The sequence below is a fragment of the Lissotriton helveticus genome, chromosome 1_1 (assembly GCF_964261635.1).
Source record: "Lissotriton helveticus chromosome 1_1, aLisHel1.1, whole genome shotgun sequence".
In the NCBI taxonomy this organism is placed as follows: Eukaryota; Metazoa; Chordata; class Amphibia; order Caudata; family Salamandridae; genus Lissotriton; species Lissotriton helveticus.
In genome coordinates, this window is record NC_136057.1 from 92,264,714 (window position 1) to 92,288,035 (window position 23,322).

At 49.5% G+C, this 23,322-nt stretch overlaps 1 protein-coding gene across 1 annotated transcript in view; it reads right to left on the reverse strand.

The window, feature by feature from the left end:
• Positions 1-23,322, reverse strand: part of LOC144755576 (uncharacterized) — a 193,832-nt gene that overhangs the window by 129,285 nt on the left and 41,225 nt on the right.

Consider the following 23,322-nt stretch of genomic DNA (forward strand, 5'->3'; position numbering starts at 1 on the left):
TGGCTGTCCTAGAGGACATCAGGAGTTACCCTACTACACATCTAAACCCGCTCAGTGCTTGCCTTATGTGATCTGGTGAGATTTCATGCAGGTCCGCTCTGCCCTGCCAGAGAGGACTCCCTATCCAGAGCTGATCTGTTAAGCTTCAAAATTTATCAGTATGACCTCATCAAACCTAACCTTATAATTTAACGGACTTATTACGTTTTTGTAATTCTTTATTTTATTTTAATGAAAATTCAGTAAGCATTACCATAATTGATATTTTGTATGAAGTTGAGCAATGGGGAATAATCGATTTAAATAAAAAGAAAAAAATACAATTTTGCTGGTTAGGAATTAAACTACCTAGGTCGCTTAATCACTTCTGATTGGGTCTGCCCCGAATATGAATCAATTAAAGCCACACAGGAAATACCTAGACCCATAAAGAAAGAAGAGGCACACGTGTTTTTGGTGAGAAACATTCTATTCTCAGTTTGTACCTAATTTACTTGTGCCATGTGAGCCCTGCTGAGGAAGGGTGCAGACTATGTGTGGAGTAGGGAATGCAAGAAGAATTTGCAGACGTTAAGGAAAGTCTTGTGAATGCTCAGTCTGCATAGTTTTGCCCCATTGTGTTGTTACGGATGCTTGAGACAAGGGCCTAGGAGTGGAACTGAAACAGCGGCTGTGAGACATTGGCCTGGTATATGATGTCCACTATTCTAGTGGGTACCCTGCACCAGTCCAAACAACCCTTATGGTGATGGTTGTAAAGTCAACCTTATAGACCAGCTATCCTAGTGGTAGCATGGACAAAGCAGTCTTAGGCTAAAACTTCAGAGAGCATGTGAAGCCAGCTGTTTTACCATATATAATCTCTTGAATACCAGATGAAAGGACACCACGCAAGGTATATATCAATCAATCAATCAATCAATCAATCAATCAATCAAGCATTTATATAGCGCACTACTCACCCGGAGGGTCTCAAGGCGCTTGGGGAAGAGGGGTCCGCTACTGCTCGAACAGCCAGGTCTTGAGCTGCTTCCTGAAGGCGAGGTGGTCTTGTGTCAGGCGGAGGTGGGTGGGGAGGGAGTTCCAGGTCTTGACGGCCAGGTAGGAGAAGGACCTTCCTCCTGTGGTGGCTCTTCAGATGCGGGGGACGGCGGCGAGGGCGTGGTTGGTCGATCGAAGCTGGCGTGTGGGAGTGTAGAAGTTGAGGCGGCTGTTGAGGTATCTTGGGCCTTGGTTGTGTAGGGCCTTGTGTGCGTGGGTGAGGAGACAGAAGGTGATTCTTTTGTTGACCGGGAGCCAGTGCAGGTCTCTCAGGTGTCCGGAGATGTGGCTGTGTCGGGGGATGTCGAGGATGAGTCTTGCTGAGGCGTTCTGGATCCGCTGGAGTCTCCTCTGGAGTTTGGCGGTGGTTCCGGCATAGAGGGAGTTGCCGTAGTCTAGTCGGCTGGTGACGAGGGCTTGGGTGATCAAATATATATGTATTTATTACTAACACAACCCCTCTGCATTCTTTATGAGGTCAGAGATCTAAGTACATTACAAGTTACTTAATCAGCATACTTTAAGTTGCACAAAATACAATTCTGCCCTCGGGGCCTCACGAACCATATACTAAGTAAGTGGTATAAGAACCCATACATGAACAGTGAGTAGGCCTAGGGCCTAAGGAATCAATGGGGCTACAGTACAGAACCGAAGGTTAGGAAGTAGGAGACCCTCAGGCGGCGCCTGCAGTGTCTAAACACAGGCGCGTGTTCTCATTGACTTCAATGGAGAACGAAGAAGTCACAAAGCTAAAGATTAAGGGCACTTCCGAGTGGACTATGATAAAACCCCTTTAAGCTAGGACACTTGGATAGTCAACACCCATGGGAGCACCGGAGTACTCGAGTTTCCTCACCCAGGGAAGTCGGGTGCAAAGGTGTCTTTTCCTGTCGGGTTTCGTCGATGCTTTCAATGGAGACCTGCAAAAGAAGTGCTGCAGGCAGCCGAAGGAAGAGTGTCCGGGTGGATCTAAGAGTGGATCAAAGCTGTGAAGAACCTGAAAGCAGAGGGGACAGAGTCTGGGTCACTTGCCAGGGACCAGGATAGAACCAGGAGGGAACCAGGTGATGTCGCGATGCAAACAGGTGAAGAGGTGAAGCTTGTCTCTGCAGCCACGTGGACCAGGCGGCGTCGACAATGACCATGAGCTGGATACGAGCTGTCCCACGACGGATCTAGTTGACTGCGGTGTTGGTATCCGGATTGGACCCAACAAGCCTTGGCAACCGCAACCAACGCAGGAAGTAAAGATTGGCTTCAGGTCAGACCAGCAAGGTCTGAGGCGCTTCTCTTTTGGAGGGAAGCTGGAGCAAGCCCAGAGCAACTAGGCAAGCGTTCAAAATTCAAGGGTTCGTCTTCAGGGGGGCGCACTAGCCAACGGGCTAACAACCAGGAAGACGCGTCAAGCTGAAATGCAGGAGCGGGCCCCAAGCAGCACTTGTGGAGTGAGGAGGGCTGAGCTCTGGTGCAAATGATGCTCCGGTCTGGGGCTTCTCTTACCCTAATGCACAACTGCGAGGGTGCCTCGGCCGTTGCACAGTTAGCAAAGTGCAGGAAGCCCAAGATAACCGGTCCCACATCTCTCGTGTCCGCCATTGGTTTCAGCTTTGCTGTGGATGTGGATCACGGTTGGAGATGTCTGGAAGTCCAGTCTCTGAGTCGCTGAGTCATCGGGTTCCTGCTGACAAAGCAAAGCGGCAAGTTACTGGTGGTGCCTGTTTGAACAGGGTGGTCACTCCTTGACCACAAGGGAGATCTTCTTCAGTCTTCTAGTCAGCACAGAATGTCGAAGTCCAAGAGTTCTGTATCGTAGTTTCTTTCCAGGGTAATCTGAAGTCTCTAGACTCAGCTCCTAACTTTATACCAAACTAAGGGGCTGGATTACCTGCTGGGTCCCTCCTATGGGTGGAACCTGGGAAGGGGGTGTCCAGTTTCGCGTCAGAGCTGGGACTGGAGTGCCCCAGAAACTGGTTTTAACCGGGCTATGCATGGAGCACCTTGTGTGCCCCAGGCAGTGTCTGGAAAAGCATCTTTCCATTCAACCCACCCTGCCCCAATACACTACTGGCTGTCTGGGGAGGTGCTAGCACCTCCCAAGGCAGGAAGCCTATTGTCCAGGCCTCCCCTGCCGGAGTTTCGTCCAGCAGCAGGAGGTCAGACTTGTGTCTGTGGCAGCAGCATCCATTTTGTGATGCCAAGGCTCTGTTTAACTTTAACCGGGTAAAGCAGTAACCAACATGTCTTCTCCCTCTACAAGGGTGGAATGCTACCTCCGTCGCTAGGACTGGCGGGGGGAGGTTAGTATTCCAAAGCGTTTGACACCTTACACGACATGTTTTGATAAAGCCAAACCAAAGTTAGCATTTGATCGCGAGGATTATAATGCACTGAAGAGTATATGGTATGGCTATATCATAGAACAGCTATAAGGACATGGTTCTGAAAGCTGCAGAAGGGCTCAGCTCATGCCATAGCACCCTCTCACATAAAACCAAGCACTCTGCCTCCATTATTGTTAAGGCCTGCCATAGGAGTGACGTATAGGTATATATGTGTCTATATATAAGGTTATTACACCACCTTACCCAAGCTGAGTGATCAGCCTGTGGTGTCAGTTTGGATGGCCAGCCAGGGGTGGCATATTACATGCTGCAGCTCCTGGTAGGCCTTGGATGCACCTATGCCCTGGGTACCTATGGTACACAATACTGGGGCTCACAGAGGTGACCCAATACCCAATCAGGTATGTACCTAAAGTACATGGAGTCCATTTTACAGTAAGAGCAGATAGCCTGGGGCCCTGAATAGCAGGATCCCAGGCCAGCTAAACACTAGGCAAAAAGTTGGGGGTAACCATAGTCAGATATCCACCTGCCTACAGCGGCAAGATCAGAAAGAAAGTCATTATTGCCTTTGCATCTAGGGCTTTGCCGGAGGCTGAATGTAGACATTCCACTACTGAGAAGAAGGCACTGGCCATGTTTTGGGATATCAAAATAAACAATCATGTGAAGTGTAGGAAACTGTAAGTAGAGGATGTTCGACTAGTCCAAACTGGACCCAATCTATGCAGCTGCTACAAGGTGCCTGCTTTCTAAGGTCAAAAAAGGGGCAATCTCTTTCAGGCGTTTAATGTGATACATGCACAATTACACAACTGACAGAACTTGCCAGACCGAGAAAGAACTGTTGATCTTTACTTTCAAGCACTACACATTTTGAGCAAACAGTGGAAGAGTGCCCATCTCTGAAGGCTAGTAGGCATCAAGTCATAAGTCATTACGGCCATTAACAAGCAGAACTTCTGTCTTCTCAGCGTTTCACCTTAGTTTATTTCAGCCCAGCCACTGCCATAGGACAGGCATTGTTTGGTGGAATGTGAGGGGAGAGTTAAGTGTCTAGACACAGCAAGTCTCGGGTGTCGTCACAATACATAAATGCTCAAACACCTTTCTCAAGTAAAGCTTCGGCAAGCGGGATTACATAGCTGGTGAACAAATGGGGCGAGATTGAGGACCCATGAGTCACTCTGAAATTCCATGCAATGTGTGAAACGTTGCCCAATCTGGCGATACATGTTCAGCCTGAAAATAATGATATGAAGCTCTTAAAGGCCTAGCACCCGATGCCCAAAGCCTCAACATGGTTCACCAAGATGGAGTACTCAACTGTGCAAAGACAGCAGAGAAATCTAATGAGATCAAAGCATTGGCTCCTACTCCCATTTCAGCTCATCCATAATAGGGAGAAGCACTGTGTGATGGCCGAAATCATTCCCTAGTTCACTGAGAAAGTGGTTTTGCTATTAACCTTTCCACCAACTAAGAGCAAAAGAAAGTAACAATATCGGTAATAACTTTTTTAAAACCAAGGAATCTGCTCCTGGCTTCCAGGACAAGGGATTCACTTTGATGTCTTTAAGAGGGGCAGGAACCATACCATTAACAACTAAGTCGGGAGAAATAACAGAGGTACTGTTCCAACTTAGGGATTTAGAGTTTAAAATTTGTTACAGGATTGACGTTGTTCAGCTAACCAGATCTAGCCACCTCAAAAGGAAGTTGCAGAAGTTTCAGGGAAGAAAGTGGAGAACTCCCTGTGTCAAATAATACTAGGTGCTGAAGTGGTCTCTACCAGGGGGAAGGTATGTGAATGAATCTCCTCCATCAAGGTTTTAATTATGTTGTGTCACACAGTTGGTGCAACGTTGTAGGAGGCGACAAACAAACAGATTCTCTGAGCTAGAGCAATAACCCCACCACTTAACTTAGTTGGGGAAAATAAATGTTAATATTTTAGTAAAGGAGGAGGACTTAGAGAAGAGGTCCTGAAGGAATAACATCAGGATCAAGGAGTATATATGCGTGAAGAAGGGGAAGACAAGTAAACAGGTTAGACAAATATTGCATACAATCCTCGACTAGAGATGAAAAGGCCATGCAGGACTGAAAGTCCTGGGAATGACCAGGCTATGGCATTATGAACGTTTGGAGACAGCTGCTTATCATCATGGGGAAAGGACCTTTTAACGGAACCCTAATAGAAAGAGAATACATTTCTTAGCGATTGTGCAGAAAGGTTTCTATCCTATTAAGGACACAGATGTAAGGATTACGCATTTCTCTCTTCGTATTATCCAATGAGTCCCATGCTCAGAAAAAAAAGCCCCCGCTTTCCACGTAAAACAGGCTCAAGGCGAATCGCTTCCTCTTTTTTTGTGCAAAAATCCCCTCTCTGTTGTCATTCATCCATTGGTAAGAATGTTGCTGATCAGAGCTTGAAAGGAAAACCTCTTGTGAGTCATGTCATTCGTTGAACCTGTGCCACCGTAGAATCGTCCACATTGCTCAAAGTATTTCTTACAATCATCAATAGAATGGGAGCAGATTTGTCAAGATCGCTCAATACTAAAGAAAGGTACCTATCCTCAATGAGCTTCGATTCTCCTTCTTGAGTGGGAACTCTATTGGTTGTATGTAGTCTGGGAAAATCCTCACCTCCGTGACAATAATAGAATTTAATTTTCTTTCATGTAAGCTCTGAAATATTGTTAGGTTATGTCACGTTACCACAACTTGTAAAGCAAGTCAAGTCAAAAAGGCTTTATTTCGATAAAAAATCATCATAAAAGCAGCACAAGAATCACAATAGAGCAATTTTAAAAACGAACGTAAACATACAATAAAGATTTAACCTATTTAAAAAGGATTGACAAACAAGACAAAACAGTGCATTAAGCAATCAATTTTAAAAAGTTTAAGCAAACGATACTAGCCTTTTAGTTCATTAAGTTTTTACAAATTTACAAATCAGTTCATAAGGCAGTTCATTTGAACAATGAATTTAAAATAGAATTAAACAGTCAATTTTCGCCTTTTGGCTCGAATGGACCAAGCCCATGATAAAAATTTGGCTAAGGCACAAACGTAGGTCGCACGGCTGTCAGATATTAGTATCCTGATTGCTACCGCATGGCTCCTAGTGCCCAGCTGCCGACATAAGTTTTTGAGCCAAGCCCTCCTGGGTATTGCGTACTCTCTGCACTCAAACATAAGATGTGCCAATGTCTCTGGCTTATCAAGGCATGCTGGGCAAAGCTCTGTAGTTTGCACGCGAGATTTCCAGCGTGAGGTGAAAGAATTGAGGGGAAGGGTTCCTGTTCTAAATCTGAAGTACAAAGCCCTATCAAAAGGTTTTTCAATAATGTCAAGGTACAATTCCCGTTTGGGTTGATCTTTGAACTTCAGGAAGTCCTCCGTGAGTCTACCCATGGTGGTACTAGTGTTCCTCTGAGAAAGGATCCAGTCCCAATAGAGCTTTTTAAGAACTAACTTCGGGGGTGAAGTTCTATTCGTCCATTCAAGCCCAAGTTTGTTAGCAAGATCTTCATATCCCTCAACCATTTAATTTTATGCCAGCCTGGTAGTGACATGATTTCTGCTAGGCCTTGGGCATATCTGCTGAGTTCCTCCACACGCCAGATGCGTGCCCATAACAATAATGGACGGAATTTTGCAACGTCATCAATTGGGCGGCAGCCTAAATCCAACATTAGCGGGACTGTAGGGGTGCCCTGCGGAAGAGACATAATCGCTCTGCAAAATTTATTCTCTGATCTTGGCAAAGCGTCAGTAATGGATGAGCCCCAAAGTTCGGCCGCATAGAGAGCAGAACTAACACCTTTGGCTGAATAAATCTCAAGGACTGTAGCTATTGGTCTTATTGTACAGGAGCGTTGTTCTTTCAAAAGGGCTCCTGTGATCCTCTTGTGAGTTAACAACATTTTGTCCAAGTGTGCGGTCCATTCCATTTTGTGTGAAAGACGTATCCCAAGATAGTCAAAGACCTCTACCCTCTCCAAGGGTTCAGCATTCAGGGTAGGAGAGCGGGCTTGTTTTTTAGGAGGATTCAGCACAAGGTATTTAGTTTTGCTTGTGTTAATTACCAGACCTCGTTTAGTGCAAAAAGATTGAAAGTTGTCCAAGAGCCTTTGGAGGCCCATGGGGGTTTTAGAAATTAAAAGCGTATCATCCGCGAAGAGGAGGGTTGGTATACGTTCGCCAGCCAGGGATGGTTCGTCTGAAGGATGTTTCCGAAGGTGCTCAACCACCCCATTGATGTAAAGAGAAAAGAGGGTGGGAGCTAGGACACATCCCTGGCGGACACCTCTCTCAACCGGGATACTATTTGTTTTTTCCCCCCCAGGGCCCCACCTAACCTGGGCAAAACTATTGTGATGTAGCCTGACAAGTAGGGATAGCAAGTAGTGGGGCAGCCCCATGTCAGCCAATACACTCCATAGAGACTCCCTGGGTACGAGGTCAAAGGCAGTCTTTAAATCGATAAACGGGAGATAAAGACTGCCCTTGCCTATGACCACAACCTTCCAGTACACCATCATGAGTCTAAAAGCTTGCTCAATTGTCCCAGTACCCACTCTAAAGCCTGCCTGATAGTCAGAAAGAATTTTGTTTTCTTCTACCCAGTTTAAAATTCTGACCAGCAGGACCTTACCGACTACTTTTTGGCTAATGTCTAACAGGCTAATGGGCCTATAATTAGATGGATCATCTCTAGAGCCTTTTTTATGGATAGGGACCACCTCAGCCCCTTTCCACGAAGAGGGGATAGGGGCGCCTTTACCAATAGCAACAAGTAGGGAATGGATCAGTTTCCCCCACTTCAAGGTATCAGATTTTAAAAGGTCGCCAGGAATGCCGTCCGGGCCAGCCGCTTTTTGGGGAATAATAGTACTTATTGCATATTCCACTTCCTTGATTGTAAAATCAAAGTCGGTAGGCTGAATATCACAAATTTGAGGGAGCAATGGTGGGACCACCTCCCCCCCATCAGGATCGTCATGACGGGTGTAAAGCTTTGAAAAGTGTTTGACCCACGCCTGACTTGGGATATTACAGGTTATCAGGTCGCTATCTGGCCTATTGCGAGCTCTTATAGTATCCCAAAACCATTTTGAATCTTTCTTAGAGCTAGCTTCTTTAAGAGTAGACCAATAGGCCTCTTCCCACTCCCTTTTTGCTAACCCCAGTGTTCTCTTATGTTCTTTCCTGGCTATCTGTATTAGGGGTTGGGACTTGCCCTTAACGGCCTCAATTAGCCTTGTCTTAGCTTTCCTGCATGCTGCAGTGTACCAATCATGTATCCCTTTAGATTTATTCTGGGACATGGTCTTCCCTGCGGTACCCTTTACCCAAAAAACTTCCTCTATAGCTTTGATAGCTGCTTCAAAAATGGATGTTGCCCTGTCTGCTGCCATGAGTAGATCAATAGTACTAATCTCTACTTGTGAGGCTTTTAGGACCTCTTCTATGGTAGAGAGTTTGTCAACATTGCTGGAAACTTTGTTCCACTTTAGGCGTCTTCCACAGGAGGAAACAGTAACCCCATGTGTACAATTAGGTGGTGCTAATAATACTCCATTAGACCAGGGATTCGTGGTAGTTAGGGAAAGTGAATTATGGTCGCTCTCTACGGTCGGTATAATTACCATATCTATGACCGAACTCCAGAGCCCCAAGTCCAACAGAATATAGTCAATCCTCGAGGTATGACCAGCCCTGTTGAACGTTGGAGCACCCATCCGGTCAGAAGATGTGCGGCCATTGGTGGCTCTTAGCCCAAACTCCAGAGTCAGTGCATTTAACTGCACTGCACTACGAGTCCAGCGTTTGATAGGAGGGATGGAGAGTGTGGGAATACCCCATCTGCTATCTTCTTCACCTAGATCAGGTATTCCATCCAGGGGAAGTGGCTCGTATGTGCAATTAAAATCGCCTGCTATTAAGATGTGGTCAGGTTCTTTATAATCCCTAAGTTGCACCTCAAGATCAGATATTACAGGTGAGTTGCACCCATTTTTAGTGCCTCTAGCATAGACATTGTAAAGATCTAAAGTCAAACCTCCACGGTGATTAAACAGAGAGATACCAAGAATATCTGGGTTATCTATCTGCTTAAGGGTTATTCGGCAGTTGAGGGAGATGCTTACCCAAATAATGAGCCCCCCTGAGGGGCGCCCCTTCCCTTGCCTGGGTTTTTCTGCTGGAACAAAATAGGTGACAAACCCAACTCGGTAGAGTGGCTCAGTGCTCCAGGTCTCCTGAAATACACAGATCTTATGTGCTTCAACCAAATCGCTCCACTCGGGCAGACCTAATTTCCTATTGATCCCCGCAAGATTCCAACTAAGAATTTTTATTTCATCCTTGATGGTTTCTCCTCTAGTGTCGATGGTATCTCTAGAGTTAAGGGAATCTACACAATCCCTATCTAGGGCATAAGGTATTAGTTTAGTAACCGCCACAGTTGGAAGATTAGGGCAAAAGGGATGGGATATGACTGAAGAAACCTCCTCCTCACCCCTATTAATATCAAGATGTATGGAGGAAGCTTCGTCGGAATTAAGTCAGTCAACCTCATCCAACGCACAGAATCTGTTCCAGTGGGCAAACTGTGAAACAAAGGGGTCAAATGGGGGAGGCAATCCTTGCCAATGTTGCTGCCACTGATGAGTAATGTGTTGTGGAGCGTGTGTATACCCTCTATTAGTTGGGAAGCTAAACCTAGGGGGATTTTGTCTTGGGGGCATGGGTAAGAAGTAAGACAAGGGAAGTGGATTAATTTGAGTAGCAGGTCCACTACTGGGTGTATTACATATATAATTCACTGCCCCTGTATCCCTGAAATTAACAGTAATAACATCTCCTGCTATGGTCTTAGTGTTCCTGCCCACCCAATCTCCTCTACGTACAGAAAGAATTTCACCGCTCATATGGATGGGTAGGGGTTTGTGCAACTGAAGCCACTGGGCACATTTGTTTCTCAATTCAACGAAGGTTTCTCTTCTTCCCTCCTTCAATGGTGGTACACCCGTCAGAACAACCACAAAGGGAGAGACTTCCGGCGGCAAGTTAATTGTCTTAAAACGAGCCTGCCTTGTCTTTGGTTCCTGAATCTTATTTAAGGAAAAAGTTGTTGTCGAATTGGTGACCAAACCATTGGAACCCTTGGCTTGTTGGTTACTCGCTTTGTTTAGGCCAGAAGGTGTTTGTATAGTCGGGATGGAACCAATCGCACTAGGAGTGGGTGGAGATACAGCAAATTTACCCCCTATTTGAGTCGAGTGCTGTGTTGCTGTTCCCTTACTAACTGATAAAATATTGGCCTTAGTGGGAGGATCTCTCAAGGGCTTGGTACTAGGTGCATTTTCCAGAGGCACTTCTTTTGTTGCCCCGTGCGTCTGTATAGGCACATTCCCACTTGCCTTATTAGCCCATTTCGAGTTGATTAGCGACGTCAGTCTATCAATTTTAGATATTAAGGGCTTGATTTGAGCCGCTATTGTAGCTTCAAGATCCGATTTTAGGTCTATTACCATATTTTCAACCCAGCAGGGTATGCCTGATGCAGAGTTAGGGGTAGGTGAGACAAGGTTGTGGTTCCTAATTTTAATTTTAGGCTTTTCCTTAGTCTTAAGCGCATTCTTAGTAGTACCTCAATTCCCTGGATCAGGCAATACAGGGATCGTTCCTACATTTGATGCATGGGGATGTTTGTCTACACTCAACTCTGACTTTTCAGATGGTTGACAGGCTTCTAAGTCTGGGGTGGCCTCAAGATCAACATATGACGGGTCAGAATCTGATTGAGTTACTGATAGATCGACAGCGTTTGGAACTGTGTATGTACCAGCAGCAATTGAAGGTAGAGGGAGGGAACAATTAGTTAAAGGTTGCTGGACAGGTGAGCTTGCAGTTGCCAAAAGGCCCAAGGACGAGCGTTTGGCATTCATAAGATCCAAGGATACTCTTTTTTCCAACAGGATGATGCTATGGTCGATTGTTTCATTAACCCGTGAAATAAAGTGGTCTATAGGCCCAGTGACTTGTGCTACGGCCATTGCTTTTTTAGTATTACTTCTGGTTCTATTGCGCATGGTGGACATTTGTTGTGTGGAGCCCTATGCACTAGATGGTAAATAGCCCTCACAGTCAATATATAATGTTTCTTATGTCCAAACACTCTGAGCTGGGGAATGGGTTGAAGTTAACAAGTCCGCCTACCTTACATGTATCAAAACGGTGCAGGGGTTATGGGCCAGGGCCGTCCTCTGCCGTCCTCGAACGGCCTCAAACGGCCCGCTCTTAGCCCGGTCTTTGCCCCGGGCTGCGTCCCGCGCTGCGGGAGAACAAACACTGTTTATAGTAGTTGGAAAGGGCGGGGGGGTGGAGCTACAGGGAGAGCGGACCGGAAGCTAGGCTCGGTCTCGCAGGGACACCTGGGTCAGGTAGTCCCTGCACGCTCGCAGCCCTGTAGCGTTACTGGTCCCGAGGTCCAATCAGGGGTGCCCCCACAGGAAACAAGCAGAGTCAGTGCACGGTCCCACGACGAAGCCAAGCTCCAAAGTGCAGATGCGGCAGGTGAGCGCAAGTCCAGCAATGCGCTTAGCAGCAAGCAGAGTGTCCCAAGGGTCCAGGGCTGGACCAGGTGATTTTAACGACCCTCTGATGGGCGGGGGGTGGAGCTACAGGGAGAGCGGACCGGAAGCTGGGCTCGGTCTCGCAGGGACACCTGGGTCAGGTAGTCCCTGCACGCTCGCAGCCCTGTAGCGTTACTGGTCCCGAGGTCCAATCAGGGGTGCCCCCACAGGAAACAAGCAGAGTCAGTGCACGGTCCCACGACGAAGCGGCACCCGCGGAGCGGGTGCGGCAAGCTCGAAAGTGCAGATGCGGCAGGTGAGCGCAAGTCCAGCAATGCGCTTAGCAGCAAGCAGAGTGTCAACTTGTAAAGCGCAACAGCTGCCCCAGTGAAGGTTCACCCGGCGCTGACAGCATAGCAACTGACATGTAAGGGTGGGACTCAGGGAAGGAATATGGTGCAGGGAAAAGGTAGGTTTTAACGGCCTTCCTGAATTGTAGATAGTTGTTATGGCAATGGATGTAAGCTGGAAGTGCATTCCAGAGGAGGGCCGCTGTGCTCCGAAAGAAGCAGCCTTTGCGCAGACTTTGTGTTCAGGGACCACTACCAGGTGTTGACTGTGAGCAAAGATGGCATGATGGAACATAAGGCAAGATGAGGCTGGCCAAGATGTTGGGGGAACGACAGTTTCAAGGCTGTGAAGGCGATGCATAAAGCCTTGAATTCAATTTGCCTGGCTACAGGCAACCAGTGAAGGCGCCGGATGGCGTTGGAAACCGGGCAGGACCTGCGCAGACCTAGCAGGGTCCTTGCTGCCGTGTTCTGTGCCCTCTGTAGCCTCAGAATTTCAACCTTATTGGTCCCTAGATACAGAGAGCAGGCATAGTCCAGTCTTGAAATTACAAACGCCTGAATGATGAACTGTTGAGTGGGTGCATCGAAGAAACCCAATAGGGTTCGAAGCCCCCGAAGTGGTCCAAAGCCGTTTTTTAGGTCGAGCAGACCTACTCTCAATGCGTGAGCATTGAGAGTGTCTGCTTCAGACCTTTTGTGGCCCGTATTTGGGAGAGTGGACAGCTACCAGACGCGCGCTTTGACGATGTCAGATTTCACCTCGGGAGCGAGCGTCTGGTAGCTGCGCATGCGCAGACACAGGCAGCCCCCACCCCTCTGCATGCACGCACGCACACACACACAGGCGCGCGCATGCACACGCAGGCATACGGCACCCATACAGGCACACATACAGGCACACTATCCCTACCTCGCATTCTCTCTCAATCACACAGTCACGCATGCGCACACACATTCCCTCGCGCACACACGCACACACGTGCGCACACACTCCCCCCCCACCCCCAGGCATACACACAGGCACGCACGCACTTCACATCAGCCCTGGGCCCCACTCACCGACTGCGCTCTTCCGGCGGGGCTCCTCTCGCGCTCCGCTCCTCACGGCGCGGCGCGTCTCGTCTCCTCTTCTCAATCGGGGCTCCCTCAGGTCCGAGGAGCCCCGCAACAGGCGCCACACACCTCCTTCTCCCCGGCCCCCTCCTGGGGACCCGGGCTACCTCGGACCGGCACGGCGCTCCATGCGCCGGCAGCTCGCAGAGCTTGGGAGGCGGGACTTCCGGTCGGCCGCGACCGGATTGGCCGGCCGGCCAAGAGCTTCCGGGTCGCAGCGGGCAGCGCGGCGGCACCGTATAACATGAACTTGTTCTTTATTTTTATCGCACCAGTGTGAGCAAAATGTTTATCGGAAGATGTTGGTGTTTGCTATTTCGTAAGACTTTTCTTTATTTTATTTTATTTTACGAGCGATAAACACCCCAATTGTCCTTTATGAGAATTAATTTTATTGGCGCCTGTGAAACGTTTTAATATCCTACATCCCTTGAAATGGCTCTTCCAGTTCAGAAGAACATTACCCCGATTAGAGTTGCCGGAGTTATATGCCACGTTTCCATATTAGTGCTGACTGGCTGGCTGACTGAAAGAATGATGCGGAAGGAGTTTCCCCGTCCTTTAAGTGAGCGTATCCACCTGGAGTATTCATTATAGCAACTGTCGGTAGAGGGCGCCATTGCTGATGTAATGTGAAAGGTATTTTAGTAGATATAACGACACTGAGATGTGGGTTTCATGACCATAGCAGTCCTAGTATTCATTGAGGCGTAAAAGCCGGAGTGGTTTATCTCCCACTAAGAAAAATGATAATTTTCTGGCCAATATCCAAATTCGTCCACATGTCGCCTTTCTCGCTGTAAGGAAACAAGTGAAGCTTGTCAGTCTCCTTGGCATTACATAGTTCAACTCTATGTTGCCTAAAGATTAAGCCCAAGACTAAACCCCAAGTTGTCTCTTAGAACGCATAAATGAACCTAGTGTGTAACTACGAGCCAGAGTGCGATATTAAATGTACTTTTCAAAAATGGGGGCACTTGGAATGAGAGTGAGGGGTTCCTAATACGACTGTAATTAGACCCTATCCGTCAGATGTCTTTGGGTTTCATTCTTTGAGAGAGAAGTTAAGTATATACGGTACTGAGTACCATTTCTGTGAGTGAGCAGCGAAGCGTCCAGTCCACATGCTGGCAACCTCCCATATGTAGGTTAACATCACTGCCCTTGGCAGGTTTCTTCGAAGAAGCTTAAGGTGCCTGGCTAACGCACCTTTGAGCAGAATGCCTGACCCGTTGTCAGCTGATATATTTGCCTTGTTCCAGGCCGCCATCTAATCGAGTCTGACAGATTGCCTTCCTTGAGATGTCCAGTGTGTGATTAAGACAGTCGCTCCTTCTGTGACAGGTGTCGCTGATCATTGCACTCAGAGCTTGAGCAGCCACCCTCCCAATGCATAAGTTGATGGACAGTGTCACAAGCCTCTTCAACGTGTAGAGCCTTGCTTTTTCTCTGGTGCCCTTTGTCTCCGTCACAACCTGAGGAGTCTTAATGCCCGACTCTTTCCTGACACTGAAAGCCAACTGCTGATTGTTAAGAGAAAGAGAGGGAGGTCAGAGCAAGCTTGCAAGTAGCCCCTTTGAATCCCATAGTGCTTTTGGCAAGATCACACACATTCCCAGACATACAAGGATGCATAAGAAACTAGTTTTTCTTATGCCCCCTGCCCCCTCTATTCCCTCCCTAATGCCGTCGTCTCTTCCCCTCCGTGGTTTTCGCTACCAGACCTGCAAAAGCCCCTCATTCCTCCTTCCCTGGCGCTTTTTCCCATGTACCTTGCTCTTTCTCCAGCCAGTCACAGCCCTTATTCCTTCCCTCCATCACTCCTTATTTCCCCTTGTTTCCTCCTTATTCTATCTCCCTTCTCTCCCACGAGCTTCTCATTAGTGCCTCTGAGCCATGGTATATACTTTTTCGACTTACAAATACAAGGCTGTGTATACTGAAGGCTCCCTTGCTTCACCGCAGACCTCTTTGTTTCTATGTCTTATGAAGGACACCCCCTTACCCCCTCACACACCCTCTCACTCCCTCACACCCTCACCCTGTCAACCTCACACCCCCTCAACCTCACACAGCCTCAACCTCACCCCCTCACCCTCACAACCCCACACCCTCACCCTCACACATCCCCTCACACACCCCCTCACCCTCACACACACCCTCACCCACACACACCCTCACCCTCACACACCCTCACCCTCACACACCCTCACCCTCACACATACCCTCACTCTCACCCTCGCTCTAACACACCCTCTCGCCCTCACACACCTCACCCTCACACAACCCCTCACACTCACACACCCTCACCCTCACACACTCTCACCCTCTCACCTTCACACCCCCTCACCTTCACACCCCCTCACCTTCACACCCTCTCACCCTCACACACCCTCACCCTCACATCCCCTCACCCCTGTTGCCCTCAACCCTGTCACCCTCACCCTCCCTCACACACCCTCACTCACCCTCACCCACCCTCACCCTCACACACCCTCGCCCCCCTCACCCTCACCTATGTTCACACACCCTCCCTCACCCTCACACACCCTCACCCTCACACCCCCTCACACCATCAAACCCCCTCACCATCACACCCCCTCACCATCACACCCCCTCACCATCACAACCCCTCACCATCACACCCTCCCACCCCCTCACACCCACACCCACTCCCTCACACCCCCTCACCCTCACACCCCCTCACCCTCACACACCCTCACACCCCCTCAACCCTCTCACCCTCACAACCCTCTCACCCTCACAACCCTCTCACCCTCACAACCCCCTCACCATCACACACCCTACCCTCAAACATCCTCACCCTCACACACCCTCACCCTCCCACACCCTCACTCACCCTCACCAGCATAGCATAGCATAACAAAACATAGCATAGCATAACAATACACAGCATAGAATAACAAACAAGCATTGGAAATGCAATAGGTCTCGCAGCATTAGAGTTAGTGCTTTTAGAATTGTTTATGGGTTTTTGTGTAAATCTTTAGCATTTTTGTTTCCTGTAGCCAATGCTAAAGAATTAAAAAAAAAAGCCATAAACATTTCTAAAAGCTCTAACTCAAATGCTCCGAGACCTATTGCACTGTGTGAGGGTGAGGGGTTGAGGGTGAGTGAGGGTGAGTGAGGGTGAGGGTGGGTGAGGGTGAGTGAGGGTGAGTGAGGGGTTGAGGGTGAGTGAGGGTGAGGGGTTGAGGGTGAGTGAGAGCGAGGGTGAGTGAGGGTGAGTGAGGGTGAGTGAGAGTGAGGGTGAGTGAGGGTGAGAGTGAGTGAGGGTGAGGGTGAGTGAGGGTGAGTGAGGGTGAGTGAGGGTGAGTGAGGGTGAGTGAGGGTGAGGGTGGGTGAGGGTGGGTGAGGGTGAGTGAGGGTGAGTGAGGGTGAGGGTGAGTGAGGGTGAGGGGTTGATGTTGAGGGGTTGAGGGTGAGAGGGTGAGTGAGGGGTTGAGGGTGAGTGAGGGTGAGGGTGAGTTAGGGTGAGGGGTTGAGGGTGAGTGAGGGTGAGGGGTTGAGGGTGAGTGAGGATGAGTGAGAGTGAGGGTGAGTGAGGGGTTGAGGGTGAGTGTACAGCCTGCTTCAATAACCACGTTTTCAGGTAGTTTCTAAACTTCACACTTCCATACAGGGAGAGAAACGAAACAATTCAGAAATATTCAGAATATTGGAAGAGCGGAAACTGTGGAGGCTGGGAGGGAGGGGGGAGGCGGGGTTCGAAAAATGGTAGACATTGTGAGAATTGGCAGAGTACTACAGAGAATGAGAAAAATAAATTGTGGGCGTGGAGGGTAATTGAAGAGCGCAATCGGAGAGGCAAAGAAATAATGACTAGAACTAAAGCGACCAAAGGAATTAAAATGAACGGATTAAACAGATATGAAATAAGTGCATCCATTGCATGTGCTTGTACTATCAAATTAACTGTGCAGTTCTACGCTGTTCCCCTGTAAACACTTGTAAAGCACGCAAAGTCCTTCTTAGATTTAAAGATTTACTTCTCAGCACGAGCTTTTCTTGGTCGCAGTTTTCGATTTTCTGTATATTCTGATATTTCGATCCATTAGCTATTTCTGGGAGAGTCCAACAACATATGACAGGCTGTGAAAGGAAAGTAAAAGTTAAAGAGACAGAAAAGCACGAGACACGGAGAGAATTTCGCGTGAACTAAATCCCGCGGGATCCGAGTTTAAGAGGGCCTGCACGAGGAGAGCGAGCCGAGCCGTTCCATCTGAATGGAAACACTTCTGCAGTGCTCTGAAGCTGGCTATAAATATTTGAAAACATCAAAGGCGGTTGTGTTAAATTAAAAATGCTGTCGCACAGATAGGAACTAGCCGCGGGGGCTGCCAGCTCCGACATGTGAGCCTGGGATCAGACACAAAGAGGCAGAGCAGCAGCAAGGCAAGAAGAGAGCCGGGGAGTGAGCGAGAGAGAGAGCGACAGCAGAGGGGAGAGCAACGGAGAGACGTGGGGAGAGACCAGGGGTGAGGGGATACAGCAGGGGGGGGGTGAGGGGATACAGCGGGGGAGGCAGTCACAGCACGCTAGGAAGAGAATAGACTCAGAGCTTCATATTGTCTGTTTGGTCACGGATTAGCAGCGTAAACTGTGAATAATCACGTTTTTATCGAAAAAACAGTGGTGTGGAAAAATGTATATTTACGACTTGGCTCTGATTTTAACATGGCCATAGCAAATAGTTAAGGCAGCACAGTATCCCATGCTTTCTAGCGGCAGGCAGGCAGGGGAGGAGAGGAGGAGGGGGGAGGAGAGTAGGGGAGGCACGGCCTAGCGGCCGTGCAATCAAGTAGTGAGGGGGCGGAGCTGGGGGAGGGTGCGAGAGAGAGTAGGCAAGGCTAGCGGCAGGCAGGCAGGGGAGGAGAGGAGGAGGGGGGAGGAGAGTAGGGGAGGCACGGCCTAGCGGCCGTGCAATCAAGTAGCGAGGGGGCGGAGCTGGGGGAGGCTGTGGAAGAGAGTAGGCAAGGCGACACGGCGGGAGGGGGCGGAGCGGGTAAACAAAGACGGACATGCACGCGCCCGTGACTTTTAAGGTCAATGCGCATGCGCATAAGCTTAATGCGCATGCGCATTGACCTTAAAAGTCACGGGCACTGCAAGGAATCGCCACGATTCCTTGCAGTGTGGATAAAGAGTGGATGAGCCCCTATAGTCTCGCTTGCTCGATGCGCATGCGCATCGACAGGCGAGACCTAAAAAGCATAGGACAGCAAAACATAGCATAGCATAACAAAACTAAGCATATGATAGCAAAACAAAACACAGCATAGCATAACAAAACACAGCATAGCATAGCATAACAAATCAAAACATAGGATAGCAAAACATAGCATAGCATAACAAAACAAAACATAGGATAGCAAAACAAAGCATAGCATACAGCATCACTCAGCACACCACAGCATCACTCAGGGGCACCACAACATCACTATGCGCTACCACAGCATCACTGAACGCCACAGCATCACTCGTTCGACATCACAACATCACTCAGCGCCACCAAAGCATTAATCTGTGCAACCATTCAACAAAAACTGGTTCAAATATGTTCTCTCAATGTTTCAAGCTTTATTACAAATGTAACAAAAAGGTGGTAATATTTCACTTCTGTTCTTGGATTTTCGACATAATAAAATACACTGAACATAATCTTCACAAAAGTTATTTACAAACGTTTAAGCTATTGCCATTATAAATTGCAATAACTTTTATTTAAGTATTAATTATTTTTAAAAAAGTAAAAGACATTGTTATTTGTAATACTAATACAGGTAAGTCACATAAATACAACACATATTGCATTACAAATGCTATAGGTGTCACATTTGCAAAAGTTATAACTATTGGTATTGTAAATGACAAAACTATTAATTTTGCTATTTTCAAAAACAAAACATAAATAAAAATGTTGTCAATTACAATACCAATAGCTCAAACTTTCCTAATGCGAGACCTATTGCATTGCAAATGCTTGTTGGTTTAGGCACGGAAGTTGAGAGATGAGTCTATCCACACCCTTAGATTTTTCACAACCTGCTTGGGGGGAGGGGGGTGCACTACAAGGCTTGCGGCCCACCAGCGTTCACAGCACTGACCATGGTCCTTGCCAGCAGTGCCTCCGACTTGCTGGCATTCAGCTGGAGACAGTTGGTGGTCATCCATTCGGCAACTGCTGCTAGGTTGCCCTGAAATTTGAGGGCGTCCCGCTCGGTGTTATTCGAGAGCGCCACCACCAACTGTGTATCGTCGGCATAGGAGACCATGGTCAGTCCTCTGCTCTTAGCTACTGTGGCCAGGGGTTGGACGTACAGATTGAAAAGCAGGGGGCTGTGGGAGGAACCCTATGGCACCCCTTTGTTTGACCCATGGAGGATAAGATAGCTCCCGACATCGCCATCGCCATCCCAGAAGGCTACAAGATCGTCCGGAGGGACCGAAACGCCAACCAGATGGGAGGAGGCATCGCCATCATCCACAGGAACACCATCCGTCTCACGACCAGCACCGACAACTCCCTGACCAGCGCCGAACACCTGCATTTCCCGATCCACACCAACCCGAACACCACCCTCAGAGGCACTCTGATCTACCGACCCCCTGGCCCACGCACACAATTCAGCGAGGACATCGCCGACTTCGTCAGCCCGCATGCCCTCCCCTCCGCTGACTACATCCTCCTGGGAGACCTCAACTTCCATCTGGAGAACAACAACGACCGCAACACCAGCACCCTGCTCGACAACCTCGCCAACCTGGGACTCAAGCAACTGGTGTCCACCCCCACCCACCTCGCCGGACACACACTCGACGCTGTCTTCTCATCCAGCAAGGACATCGACTTCAGCCACGCCACAGAGCTTCAATGGACGGACCACAGCTGCGTCCACTTCACCTTCAAGAAAACAACGACCCTCCACCACCACCAACAGGCCGCCCGCAGAAGCTGGAACAAGATCACAGCAGACCAGCTCGCCACCTCCCTGAGCCAGCACCCTCCTGCCAGCTCAGCGAACCCCAGCCAGGCCGCCGACAACCTCACGAAGTGGATCAGCAACTGCGCGGACGAACTCGCCCCACTGAGGACCCCGCCCAGCAGACCCGGCAGCAAGAAAGCCCCATGGTTCACCGACGAACTCAAGAGCTCCAAGAAGAACTGCCGAGCCCTCGAGAAAGTCTGGAAAAGGGAACCGACACCGGACAACAGGACCTCCTACAAACTTGCCACCCGGAAACACCACCAGCTGATCCGCGCCGCCAAGAAAACAGCATTCAAGGACCGGTTGGACAACAACGCACACAACTGCAAGGAACTCTTCAACATCGTCAAAGAGCTCTCCAACCCCAGCGCAGGAAACAACGACATCACCCCATCACAAGACCTCTGCAACTCCCTGGCTTCATACTTCCACAACAAGATCGCGGATATACACAACAGCTTCAACAACCAACCTACGCACACCACGACCGAACAACCTCCCCCCACCACCACCCTCCGCGCCTGGACCCCGATCAGCACCGAAGACACCATCCGCACGATGAACTCCATCCACTCCGGATCACCGACCGACCCCTGCCCTCACCACGTCTTCAACAAGGCCGACGCCGTCATCGCACCCCACCTGCGAGACATCATCAACACATCCTTCGACACCACCATCTTCCCCGAAAGCTGGAAACACGCCGAACTCAGCGCTCTGCTCAAGAAACCAACAGCGGACCCCACCGACCTCAAGAATTACCGCCCCATCTCGCTCCTCCCGTTTCCAGCCAAAGTCATCGAGAAGACCGTCAACAAGCAGATGGCCGCCTTCCTCGAGACGAACGGATCCCTCGACCCCTCACAGTCCGGCTTCAGAGCCAACCACAGCACCGAGACCGCCCTCATCGCCGCCACCGATGACATCCGAGCCCTGATGGACAACGGAGAAACAGCGGCCCTCATCCTCCTGGACCTCTCCGCGGCTTTCGACACGGTCTGCCACCGCACCCTAGTACGGCGCCTCAGCTACGTCGGAATCCAGGACAAGGCGCTGGAATGGATCATCTCCTTCCTCGACGGGAGAACACAGAGAGTCCGCCTACCACCGTACAAGTCAGAGGCCTCCGAAGTCATCTGCGGCGTCCCCCAAGGATCATCTCTGAGCCCCACCCTCTTCAACGTCTACATGAGCCCCCTCGCGGCCATCGTACGCAAACACAACCTGAACATAATCTCCTACGCCGACGACACCCAGCTGATCCTCTCCTTGACCAACGACCCCGCCGCCGCCAGAGCCAACCTGCACGAAGGGATGAAAGAGGTTGCCGAGTGGATGACGACCAGCCGCCTGAAACTGAACTCGGACAAGACGGAAGTCCTCATCCTGGGCTCCTCTCCTTCCGCCTGGGACGACTCCTGGTGGCCTCCCGCCCTGGGCACCGCACCCAAACCGACAGACCATGCACGCAACCTGGGCTTCACCCTGGACTCCTCCCTCTCCATGACCAGGCAAGTCAACAACGTCTCCTCGGCATGCTTCAACATCCTACGCATGCTACGGAAGATCTTCTGGTGGATCCCCACCGAGACCAGGAAGACCATCACCCAGGCCCTCGTCACCAGCCGACTGGACTACGACAACGCCCTCTACGCCGGCACCACCGCCAAGCTCCAGAAGAGACTCCAGCGGATCCAGAACGCCTCAGCCAGACTCATCCTCGACATCCCACGAACCAGCCACATCTCCGGACATCTGAGGGACCTTCACTGGCTCCCCGTCAACAAAAGAATCACCTTCCGCCTCCTCACCCACGCACACAAAGCCCTACACGACCAAGGCCCGAGCTACCTCAACAGCCGAGTCAACTTCTACGCTCCCAAACGCCACCTCCGATCAGCCAACCACGCCCTCGCCGCCGTCCCCCGCATCCGAAGAGCGACCACAGGAGGAAGGTCCTTCTCCTACCTGGCTGCCAAGACCTGGAACTCCCTCCCGACCGACCTGCGCCTGACCCAAGACCACCTCTCCTTCAGGAAGAAGCTGAAGACCTGGCTGTTCGAGCAGTAGCGGCTTCCCCTTCCCCCCCCCCCCCAGCGCCTTGAGACCCTACGGGTATGTAGCGCGCTTTATAAATGTCATTGATTGATTGATAGTAGGAAGCACTTTCCTGAATTGGTCTGGTTTGAGCGGGTCTACTGGAGATCCAGACTTGACTTTATTACACAGTGTTCGCAGCTGGTCGGCAGGGATAGGCGGAAAGATGTCTAAGGTATTCGCCTTTTGAGGGCCCGTGCAGCTTGCTCGCTACTATGTGTTGTTGGGAAGGACCTATAGATGTTATTCACCTTCCTAACAAAGAAGGTGGCAAGGTCCTCACACTGCTCATTGGACTTGATGGTTGGCCCAGCGGCAGTCTGCTGGGATTAAAGACTATTGAGAATGCGCTCTTTGAAGGGTTATCACTTTCGTGAATTTTATTGGCGTAAAATTCCACTCTGGCCAATTGAATGGCCTTGTGGTACCTCTTAATCGCTGCCTGGTAAATGCCCTTTGTGGTGGGATTGAAATCCCTTCTCCGAATACTCTCCAGCCTCTTGCAGCTCTTGCGCATATTGGCCAAGTTGCTTTTGTACAATGGTCTAGTTTTAGATTTGTGGTTATAAAACCATTTCTCAGGGATTAGGCTGTCTAACGGATACCTGATCCAGTTGGAGAAAACCCTGTATGTCTTGTTGGCGTCAACCGGAAGCCTCGGGCAGGTAACCGAGAGGCATGGGTCCAATTGTGCCCAGTTCAATTAGTGCCATGGACGTATGAGGGAGACCGTATAATCTGTACTACATACCGGGGTTATACCTTG